Source organism: Scyliorhinus canicula, chromosome 6, assembly GCF_902713615.1.
Source record: "Scyliorhinus canicula chromosome 6, sScyCan1.1, whole genome shotgun sequence".
NCBI classification, from domain to species: domain Eukaryota; kingdom Metazoa; phylum Chordata; class Chondrichthyes; order Carcharhiniformes; family Scyliorhinidae; genus Scyliorhinus; species Scyliorhinus canicula.
In genome coordinates, this window is record NC_052151.1 from 135,791,477 (window position 1) to 135,803,936 (window position 12,460).

General features: G+C 49.6%; 1 long non-coding RNA gene across 1 annotated transcript; it reads left to right on the forward strand.

Annotated features, from left to right (window-relative positions):
- The first annotated feature begins 1,486 nt into the window (after positions 1-1,486).
- LOC119966835 lies at positions 1,487-12,180 on the forward strand. The gene is made up of 3 exons (XR_005460850.1): positions 1,487-1,622; positions 9,420-9,559; positions 11,971-12,180. It is a non-coding gene; the product is annotated as an uncharacterized LOC119966835 (long non-coding RNA).
- Positions 12,181-12,460: the final 280 nt, after the last annotated feature.

Below are 12,460 nucleotides of genomic sequence, written 5' to 3' on the forward strand. Positions count from 1 at the left end.
GAAACTACAGAGTCGTGAACACAGCCCAGTCCCATCCATTGACAGGTGAACCCGCCTCCCATCCATTGACTCTGTCGATATCTCTCTCTGTCTTGGGAAAGCGGGCAGCATAATCAAAGACCCCTCCCACCCGGGTTATTCTCTCTTCCAACCACTTCAATCGGGCAGAAGATACAGTTGTCTGAGAACAGGTACTAACAGATTCAAAAACAGCATCTTTCCCTCTTATAGAACATAGAACAGTACAGTACAGAACAGGCCCTTCGGCCCTCGATGTTGTGCCGAGCCATGATCACCCTACTCAAACCCACGTATCCACCCTATACCCGTAACCCAACAACCCCCCCACCCCTTAACCTTACTTTATGGACCTTATGGACGCAACTGATCTCTCAACACATCTTCTCTGCTGAGTAGTACAACACTCCTGAATGCTTCACCCAGTGCCTGTGTCTATATATTTATACTGTGTATTTATCATATGTCCTATGTTTTTCATGTATGGAATGATCTGCCTGGACTGCACACAGAACAATATTTTTCACTGTACCTCGGTACACCTGACAATAAATTTAATTCTAAATCTAAATGGGGTGGTCCTCTCAACAATAGAACTCCCAAGAGTGCCAGCACTAATTAAACAGAGATGGCTTTGTTGGCTTGGGCAGGTGTGCAAAATGGAAGACATCACATTCTTGAGGACTTTCTGTATGATGAGACCACTGGCACCAGACAATCAGTGGGACACCCAGCTCTAGTATGAGGACGCTTGTAAGCACAAAATGAAGGCTCGAAGTATCTGTTGCTGGTTTCATGAATAGTCACTCCAACCACAGGTGAAACATTCTGGCTCTGCAACTCATGCAGAAAGGCTTTCAGATGTATCCAGGGAAGCATTGAGGAAGAGTGGTCCAGATTCACATTTCACACAATCCACTTGTGCAATGCTATGTTGCAGCTGGGTGTCGTCAAGTCACAGTTAACATTGAGCTTACCCAAGGCTTTCAGGGTATTGGAGTTGGTTTACCATGTCCAATTCATGTAGCTGATTTGATCCCCCTTCTATCAGTGAATCAATTTATTCGTGTGAGGTGCTGTGAGCAGGACTCTGGGAGAATGCAACGATGGACAACATGGAAGCCAAATCTGGCTCTGTAACACCTGCTTGTTGTGAGAGACTTTGCTCCTGATGCATTGTGAGCTGTGTCGAACTTCACGTTGCTGAGGGGGTTTGTGTGGGTGTTATGTGCATATGTCACAATTTTTGCTACAATCATGGAAATAATCAGGGAGATAAAAGTTTGCTTGCTGCCAATATCATTTCAATTAGGTGCTGGGTATTTGAGCACTTGATCATCGCATTGGAATTTAGTAGTTATCCAATTTAGCCTCTCAGGTGTTTCTGCTGATTTCTATCAAGTTGTGTAGTCAATGGTTAAATGCTTATTGACTGTAGAAGATAATTTCTGTTCCCTTGTAGATCAGTTGCCCTGCAGGAATCTCATCAGTGCTGTCATGGATGACAATGGATTAAGAGAACAAACCCTATTCTGTCTCTCAGGAGGAGTTACAAGTTACATCACAACACAATAAGGAAATACTGCCGATGCTGGAAATCGCAAGTAAAAGACACTATTTAATGGAGATGAAACAGAGTCCCATGTTGAGCATGTTTAGATGGACGTTTCCTGGCACTGGTAGCGCTGAGGACGACCTCAGTGTTGGACACTGCTTCATTTCAGGGCCTCGGCTAGGAATGCCGCGCTGAAGCGGCATGAAGTCCCATTTCCTGCAGGAGCGAGCATCGCTCATCGTTTAAAAATGGCATCCCAATTTCTGGACCCTTCCACCACAGCCTCCAGACCCCCTCAATTCCCCAACTCACCTCTCAGGGGGTCATCACCCCCATGACTCATAACAGCAGGACACTCCCGGGCCCATTCCCTGGAGTGGTCAAAATGCCATCCAGGCATTGCCCCTGCCAGGATACCACCATGTGCAGAGTCTGGCCAGCCAGAGGCCTCCGATCACCTGGGGGATCCGCTCAAGTGCCCATATGCCTGGTCCACATTTGTGGAGACAAGTGCTAACGAGTGCTACCTCGGGATCTCCAAGGCACAGGAGTTAGATCCGGTCCCATGGGTAATTCCCGCGAGTGCGTATTCAAGTCTGCCTTACTGCACACTTCAATATACAAATTTAGGTCCCGCCCATTGTGGGAGGGATCCAGATCACGACATCTCGCAAGCTCCCGTTTGATTTCGGGAGGCGGAGCGAGCCAGGTCAAACTTGCGAGAGGCCACTTGCGAGACTTACCTGCTGCGTTGCGTCCCGAGTTGAGTGCGCCGTGCCCGTTAGATCATGCCCAAAGTAAAAATACTGAAAAAGCGCAGCCAGACTGGCAGCATCTGTGGTGACAGAAATAAGGGGTAGGATTTTCTGTCATTCCCATCAGTGGTATCTCCCGGTACTGCCGACGGTGACACCCCACCATGGATTCCCTGGCAGTGTGAGGGTGTGAAAAACTGGAAACACCATTGACAGCAGCGGGACCGGAAGAACTTGCCGCAGACCAATGGTGGGCTGTCTCCTCCACTGCAGCACACACCGCGGGGGTGGGCTGTCTCCTCCACTGCAGCACACACCGCGGGGGTGGGGGGGTAAATCCTGCCCACACCGCGGGGGTGGGGGGTAAATCCTGCCCACACCGCGGGGGTGGGGGGTAAATCCTGCCCACACCGCGGGGGTGGGGGGTAAATCCTGCCCACACCGCGGGGGTGGGGGGGTAAATCCTGCCCACACCGCGGGGGTGGGGGTAAATCCTGTCCACACCGCGGGGGTGGGGGGTAAATCCTGCCCACAGTTAATTGAGTAATGATGTCTTTCAGTCACCTGTCATGTTAATTCTTCACCTCGCTCCATTCTAACCTTTCCTCCTGAGCCTTCTGCAGTGAAGATTAACACAAGTTCGAAGAACAGCACTTCATCTTTCAGTGAGACAGCGTATAGCCTTCTAGGTCAAACATGGAGTTGAACAATTTCAGATCATAACCTCTCTTTTGCTTTTTTATTTTTCTCAACTTTCTCTCTTGTTTCTCTCTTATTTCCTTTGTTTTGATATGGCAGCTATTTATGATGTTACCATTCCCACCTCCTCTGTATACATCTTTTCTTCCTTTATTTCTCCCATTTCCACACCCTTTGCCTTTCTATTGTGAACTGTCATTTAATGTCCCCTGCCCTCTACCCTATTACAAACCTTCTGTGGTGAATTATAAACCTACTAATTCACACTGTGTTCCAGTATATGTATTGTGTCCTTGTGGGCTCTGTATACGAGCCGTTGCGCGGCTCTGCCCATAGGGGGAGATGAGGAGTTTGTACTGAGCTCCACCCTTGGCTACGCCCATGACTCCGCCCATGGCTCTACCCACTAACCGGAAGTATAAAGCTTTGCAGTCGTGAGCCTGCTGCCACTTCATCTTGTCACAGGCAGGCTCTGTTGCAAGATTATTAAAACCACTGTTCACTTCCAATCACGTGTCTTGTGAATTGATGGTCACATCAATTTAATAATCTTAGGAAACTTGAAGAAAACTACTATGGAATCAGCCCTCAAACCTGATTGACTAGAACTCAACCTGCAGGCTGCAGAGGCGAAATAAATCTTTCTACACTGGCTCAGATGTTTCAAGGCCTACCTGGCTGAATCAAGCACTTCAGAAACTACGGAGGAGCAGAAACACAGCCTTCTGCACGTAAGGGTGAGCCACCGTATCTCTACTCAACTTAACAGTACTTCCTCGTATACGGAGGCCCTGGCCATGCTCGATCGAGTGTACGTGAGGCCCATCAATGAGATCTACGCGTGCCACATTTTTACAACCCGCCGCCAGCGCCCCGCGGAGTCGCTGGAAGAATTCCTGCGCGATTTAAAAGCCTTAGCTCGGGACTGCAATTAACAAGCTGCAACAGCCGCCCAGCATATGGAGTTCTCTGTCCGAGATATATACGTGGCAGGGCTCAGGTCCAACTATGTGCGCCAGCGGTTGCTTGAAAAAGGGGCCCAGAACTTAGAGGACACTGTAGAGTTAGCTACAATCATGGAGGTCTTGTTCCGCAGCCTCACCTCGTTCCCCGCGGACTAAGCGACCCCATCCTGGGCCCCCGACTACCGACTGCCCCACCCACCCACTACGCAGCCCCAATGTGCCATTTTTGTGGGCAGACCCAGCACCCACGGCAGCACTGCCCAGCCCGCAACGCGACCTGCAGCAGCTGCGGTCGCAAAGGACACTATTCCCGGGTCTGCCTGGCGAAGAAATCCCCCTCACCAAACTCTCCCGCAGCCCAGAGCACTCGCTTCCAAAACCCGCAGGCCCGAAATACTGCGGCTTGTATGCCGACTCCGCCCCCACCCGACACGTGCGGCTCATGGGGGCTGCCATCTTGGACGCCATCTTCCTCGCCGCCAGCAAAGTGCGATCCACGGGGGTGGCCATCTTGGGATCCATCCTATTCGAACACTGAAACTCACCTCGAAGACTACGACCTCAGCGGACAGTCATCACGGGGCCACTCCAGCACAGCTGATCAAGCCGCCGACTACCCGCAAGTCAGCGCGGTCACGTTGGACCAGTCGCGTCCGAAACACCTCCGCAACTCCATGATGACTGTTAAAATCAACGGGTACAGTACACCGTGCCTCTTCGACTCCGGGAGCACCGAGAGCTTCGTACACTCAGATCTGGTAAGACGCTGTTCGCTCCCTATTTTCCCTGCATGGCAGACTATCTCCCTCGCTTCGGGCTCACACTCTGTTCACCTCCAAGGGCACACCGCCGCGACCCTAACGAGTCAGGGCGCCAGCTACTCGAACTTCCAGCTGTACGTACTCCCCGAACTCTGTGCCCCACTCTTACTGGGACTCGACTTCCAGTGCAACCTCAAAAGCCTCACACTCAGCTTTGGCGGGCCCCTACCTCCACTCACTATCTGCAGTCTAGTGACGCTAAAAATCGACTCCCCTCCACTTTTTCCCAATCTCACTCCGGACTTCAAACCCGTAGCCACTCGCAGCAGGCGGTACAGCCTGCAGGACAGGGTGTTTATCAGAACCGAAGTCCATAGGCTCCTACGTGAGGGGATCATAGAGGCCAGTAATAGTCCCTGGAGAGCTCAGGTGGTGGTCATCAAGACCAGGGAAAAATTCCGAATGGTAGTGGACTATAGGCAGACCATTAATCGGTTCACGCTCCTTGATGCGTACCCCCTCCCCAGGATTGCAGACATGGTGAATCAGATCGCCCAGTATCGTATTTTCTCCAAGGTGGTTCTGAAGTCTGCATGCCACCAGCTCCCAATCTGCCCGGAGGACCGCCACTACACGGCGTTCGAGGCAGATGGCCGCCTCTTCCATTTTCTCCGTGTTCCCTTTGGCGTCACGAATGGGGTTTCGGTGTTCCAATGAGCAATGGACCGAATGGTGGATCAGTACGGGCTGCAGGCCATGTTTCCGTACTTGGACAGCGTCACTGTCTGCGGCCATGATCAGTAGGACCACGACGCTAACCTCCATCGATTTCTCCAGATTGCCCAGAAACTTAACCTCACGTATAACACGGAGAAATGTGTTTTCTGCATGACCAGGCTAGCCATCCTCGGCTATGTCGTGGAAAACGGAGTCCTGGGCCCCGGCCCGGACCGTATGCGCCGCCTCTTACAACTCCCTCTCCCTCATTGTCCCAGGGCCCTCAAAAGGTGCCTGGGATTTTTCTCATATTATGCCCAGTGGGTCCCTCAGTATGCGGACAAAGCCCGCCCACTATTTAAGGCCACACTCTTTCCTCTGTCAGATGAGGCACGCCAGGCCTTCACCTGCATCAAGGAGGACATCGCCAAAGTGGCCATGCGGGCGGTGGATGAATCTGTCCCCTTTCAGGTGGAGAGCGATGCCTCAGAGGTCACTCTCGCAGCCACACTTAATCAGGCAGGGAGACCAGTCGCCTTTTTCCTCCCGAACCCTCTCTGCTTCGGAACTTCGACATTCCTCAGTCAAAAAGGAAGCACACCCATCGTGGAAGCTATACGACACTGGAGGCATTACCTCGCAGGTAGGAGGTTCACCCTCATCACCGACCGAAGATCGGTTGCCTTCATGTTTGACAACTCACAAAGGAGCAAAATTAAAAATGGTAAGGTCCTACGGTGGAGGATCGAACTCTCCACCTACAAGTATGATATTATGTATCGACCGGGGAAGCTCAACGAGCCCCCAGATGCCCTGTCCCGCAGCACGTGCGCCAGCGCGCAAGACGACCGCCTGAAAGCGATCCACAGTGACCTCTGCCAACCGGGGGTCACCCGGCTCGCCCACTACATCAAAGCCCGAAATCTGCCTTTCTCCACCGAGGAGGTAAAAGCCATCACCAGGGATTGCCCGATCTGTGCGGAGTGCAAACCGCACTTCTATAGATCAGACAGGGCCCACCTGGTAAAGGCCTCCCGACCCTTTGAACGCCTGAGCATCGATTTCAAAGGGCCACTGCCCTCGACCAATCAGAATGTGTACTTCCTGAACGTCATCGACGAATTCTCCCGCTTCCCCTTTGCTATCCCGTGCCCCGATATGACTTCCCACACAGTCATCAGAGCCCTGCACAGTATCTTCACCCTGTTCGGGTTCCCCAGCTACGTACACAGCGACAGAGGTTCGTCCTTGATGAGCGACGAGCTGCGTCAGTACCTGCTCGACAAGGGCATTGCCTCGAGCAGGACTACCAGCTACAATGCCGGGGGAACGGGCAGGTGGAGAGGGAGAACGCGACGGTCTGGAAGACCGTCCTACTGACCCTCCGGTCCAGGAATCTCCCGACCTCCCATTGGCAGGAGGTCCTCCCCGACGCGCTCCATGCCATTCGGTCCCTCCTATGTACGGCCACCAATCAGACCCCTCACGAACGGCTATTTGTTTTTTCTAGGGGCACTGCCACATGGGTTTCGCTCCCAGCATGGTTGAAGACACCAGGCCCGGTTCTCCTCCAGAAGCATGTCCGGACACTCAAAACTGACCCACTCGTAGAAAGAGTGCTCCTACTCCACTCCAACCCTCAATTTCATCGAATACCCTGACGGCTGTCAGGACACTGTTTCCCTCCGGGACCTGGCGCCTGCAGGATCCAATCCCACCACTACTACCGCCGAGGTACCACTCACACTACACCCCGCACAACCCTCCGTGCCCTGCGCCCCCGCTCCTACAAGTTCACTGCCTGTGCTCCGCGCCCCTGCGCCTATGGGTTTCCGGCACTCCCCGTCGCCAGTTGAACCAGTCGGGTATGAAGCTCAGACCGAATCACCCCCGGAGTCCACCATCGTACCCTCACCGACCGCCACCACACAGCCACCAGAAGAGGCTGCAACCCCGGGGCTTCGCCGATCCCAAAGGACGACTCGGCCGCCGGACCGGCTCAATTTGTAGACCCATCACGCACGCCGGACTTGATTTTTTTACAGGGGGTGAATGTGGTGAATTATAAACCTACTAATTCACACTGTGTTCCAGTATATGTATTGTGTCCTTGTGGGCTCTGTATGTGAGCCGTTGCGCGGCTCTGCCCATAGGGGGAGATAAGGAGTTTTTTCTGGGCACCACCCTTGGCTCTGCCCATTGCTCCGCCCATGGCTCCTCCCACTAACCGGAAGTATAAAGCTTTGCAGTGGTGAGCCTGCTGCCAGTTCATCTCGTCGCAGGCAGGCTCTGTTGTAAGATTATTAAAACCACTGTTCACTTCCAATCACGTGTCTTGTGAATTGATGGTCACATCACCTTCTTTTTTGTTTTATTTCCCCACCCTCCCCTCTTTCACTCGCTCATACACTTTTCCAAGTTCTGATGAAAGATCACCGGACTGGAGTGAGTAAATGGGGTGAAAATGAGCTGATGGGGAAAGGGTCGTCAGAAAGGGTGGGAGGGACTTGGAGATATCCCGGCAGGGTTTGCTGGATGGCCTTCCAGAGGCATGGGAAAGTTATGTAAGTTCAGGAGAATCCCTGAGCCCCCACTAACTTCTTCTGGACTCAGGGATAATTGGCTTCAAATGACTCATTAATGGTCCTAATTGTCTTCCTGCTGTCGGTGGGTGGGATTCATGCATCGGGCACTTTCTTCCCGTAACTTAATTGGGGACAGTTTACCTGATGCAGGTGCGCCCACCTGTTATGGGGCCACAAGGACACGGGGGATCATCAATATATCTCTGCGTGAGCTTCATGGAATATGAACTTCCCTATTGAGCAGGTGGGAGCTCGCCCAATGGGAAATGAGCAGCGGGGGTTTAAAACCCACTGCTTCAACCTGACTGAAGCGGATCCCAAAGAGGAATTTGGGTCTGTAACGCTTCAGCGCTTCCTCCGGAAACGGAGGTCCTCAATTCAGTTCACACTACCGGATCCATTCCCATCGTCGACTTGACCTCAGACCGATCACCAACTAGTGCAACGGACTTTTATTACTACTTAAATTATGCTTATTCTATCGTCTGCTTATTTATCTTGATTTGGTAAAGGTCCCAAATAAATACATCATGTCAACTTATTTTGGAAGCCAAACTCTTCTTGTCAATGTATAATTCAAAAACTGCGTCCATTTTTGTTGCTCCTCTCCCAATTATTTTCATGATCTAATTGTGTAACTGAAAGAAGTAGAACTCAACACAATAGTTAATCTTTACACTTTCTTGGATTTATGTTCGGTTGGGCTCCTCATTCCTTTAAGTATTCTACTGGCTTCAATGCTTGCACCCACACATTGTCATCTATTGTAATTTTTACTTATATTTACATATTTTTCTCCTACCTTATTCAAAAATGCATCTGCAGCTTGTCATTTGTTAGTACCAATTAGTTACTTCATATATTGCATGTTATAACTTAAAATATATCCTGCTGTCTGGGATTATGGATTGTTTTAAATATGCAGACTGCAATTCAAACTTTTGTAATGATTCAATGCAAAGTCTGACTGTATCTGTTTCCTCACAAATTAGAGTATATTTTATTGTGAGACAGTAGCTTGAATTTCAAGTTGAAAAAATATACAATGAATATATATTAGTTTCCTCCGTACCTATTATTGCTGCAGATTTCTTCACCCAAATATCTTTAGTCTGAATTGTAATAAGCAAAAGACCAAATTTAATGTAAAGATTAGGCATTAATAAAACCAGAGACAAAATCCAAGTAAATAACAGGCACTACTGATTAATGACCAGCATAGTTTTCTACTTGGTGCAGTAATCATTGCCATGGGTTTTTAATGCATTGTATTGCTTCATTGTAAGGAAGTGTTGGGTCGACTGACTGGTTGAAGTTGACAGGAAAGCAGATAGAATGACAGTGTTTGTTCTTATCCAACACAGTGATCATTGTCCACTTATACATGAGCGATAGACAACTTCCTACTTCAAAACCCACTAAAGGAATGACAGAAAGGGGAGTGTTCCAGAGAATATAAAACTTGTAGATATGGATTTTAACACCACAAAGAAGACTTCATGTGGTAAGTAAATGGGGAGAGTGTGAAACACAACCAATGTACCCAAGATGAGAAGTGAGGTAGGGCCAAGACACCAGATGAGAGTATTTTGACCCCTGATCATCATCTTTATGCTGCTGGTTCGCTCCCCACACACTGGACAAACATTTGGGGCAGTCCATTGGACATGGGATCAGAGGTGAATGAGGTGGGAAAGTAGCTCAAAAGTGACATGATTCTGTCCTAGATTTCCCTGGGGTGTCATTGAAGGCGAGCAGGGAGCCCCTTTGGATCTGGTAGAAGCTGGTTGAGGTTACTATGAAGCCAATTATGAGGGCTTCAGTTCTAAATCCTGAATTTCCCAGCTGGAATCTGTTTCCCAACCTATCAGCAACTCATCAGGTTCACAGTGAGAAGAGCTTTTTCAGTGAAACTAACAAGGTAGGAAGGCTTTAATCAGCTACACTCAAGAGCTCCAGCCATGGGCATTCAGAAGCTACTGTTTAAAGCACTTTTGTTTCTCTGAAAGCATGTTTTCATTGCGAGGCAGAGGATTGCTAAATTCTTGAAAGGCACTTTACTTGTTTAGCACTTCACTCACCTTTAGCTGCACTTCCTTAGTGTCAACATTCAGCATGGCATGGGAGCAGTTTATGCAGCTCCACTGGCTGCTGAGAGTGAACAGCAGAGGCCATAGACCTGAATCTGATCCAGCAGTAGCTGGAGCAACGTGAGCAGCAGTATCTGTTGTTCTCACATCAACAATGACAGATTGGCACTAAGGTGGGGATTTTATGGACCCGCCAGGTTGGACCCGTCACGGGGAAAGCAGCCAAAGGTTCACTGATCTCCGGTAGGACTGGAAAATCCCAGCAATGGGCAGGGCTGGAACACAGGCTTTGCAGACAGAGGGGATCAGCTCTCCCGATTTCTGATTTAATAATCTCAGGGAAACCGATGGAATTCTAACAGGTCTAGACAGGGCAGATGCAGGAAGGATGTTCCTAATGGTGGGGGAGTCCAGAATCGGGGTCACAGTCTAAGGATACAGGGTAGCGCATTTAGGACTGAGATGAGGAGACATTTCTTCACCGGAAAGCAGTGATCCTGTGAAATTCGCAACCACAGAAAGCAGTTGAGGTCAAAATACTCTGTGTTGGATTCTCCGACCCATGACAGCAGAAACATTGGTGGATGGGGGGAGGGGAGGGGAGGGGGTGAATCGGAGTGAATCCGGTGTCCAACCAAAATTGAAGTTCATGCTGGGCACCGAACTGACTGCTATGCTTCAGCAATCCGCTGGCGATAGGATCAGGGTTTGAGCTCATATGCCAGTGGGATGATGCTAATTAATGCAAATGAGTCTTAATGAACCATTTACATACACTTTGTGGGCCCTGCATCAGATTCTCCGGTCACCCGTGATTCCCCGGTCCCTCGGGTCGGGAATCACCTGGACGCGAATCATTGCGGGTATCACCAAACTTGTACCTGACATGGTGGTCCACACGGTGGGCCAAGGGAGTAACTCCTTAAGAGAGTTGCTTCCCCCCCCTCAAAATTCACCCGAGGGCCACCCTCTCCCCATAATGCACTACCTGTCCCAACCCGAACCCCACCACCTGAGAACACCTAAAACAGGAGACCCCTAACAAGAGGGACTGTCAACAGCGGAGTCTGGTTAAGGGGTCCATAAGGAGGAAGAGGGGCATCCAGAAAATCTGAGGGTGGCGGGCTGCTTTCAATGTGCGGGATGGTGGGAAGCTGCTTTGCGATGCAGGGAGGGGGGTGGGGGGCTGATTTGTGGTAATGGGAGGAGGGTGGCCGCTTCCATGACTTCACTATCGGGCTGCCCACTCAAAGCGGCAGCCCAATTGTGGGATTCCCTTGACAGTCCCTCCTATTCCTCGCATAAATTTGCATGGCAGATTGAATTGCTTCCTGATTGGCACTCCCAGGGGGGATGTAAATCAGTACCAACTCTCCTCCAGCGGGAGAACATAGGGGTGAATCTTCCTCCTCCCCAGCAGCAGGTTTCTTGACAGTGTGCCGTCTCTGGCAGCAGGATTCTGCCTTCCAGCAGTTAGCCAATGGGATTTCCCACTGTAGCCACCCCACGCCACCGGGAAACCTGCGAGCAGGGTGCGCTGTGGCTGAACAGAGAGTCCTGCCACCAGAGAATTCACCCCATAGCCTTCCAAATGGAGAGTCCCGGCCAACATGTCTGATTTTGCCTTGCCAATGCATGCGGTCTAAAATGGTATCTCTGCTCAGAATCTACCTCCTTCCTTTTGTCTGGAGAGAATAAGTGGCATTACTTCAAAATGCTTAGTAGTACTAAATTTCATTTTGTGATTACCATTTTAAGCCCAGCAAATATGCCAATGCTAACATTTACTTAATTCGACTCTTCCTCATTTGTTTGTTTATTTCAGCTCCCTGATCAATAAAAAAATCTACAGCTTAAGATCCCAGTGGTGAAGTTTCATATGCGCTTACACACTGAGGAGAATTAATTCACACTACCTGAAAGATTAAGACAGCTAGAGGTGTACTCCTGACATGCTATTTATTGGAAATCAATAGAAAGTTTGAAAGATGTTAAATGGATTAAAATTAAATGTCTGAATTGACTGGATAAATGTAAATGTTAAAAATATAGAAGTTACTGCGCCAAAATAAAATATCATAGAATATCATTTGGACCAGAATGAATGTTTTAATAAGGTGCAATCTATGTTGGTGAAATGAATTATTACTGATCAACAATAGTTGCTGATCATAGCCAAATAATGACATAAAATAATTGCACAAGCTACCTCTTTCAAGAATTATATTTTGTGACACTGGAAATATAAATAGTTCCTCCTGGCCAATGAAGAGCTGAGGAAATTCTCAGCTGCCTTTCTGAAAACTTAACCAAAC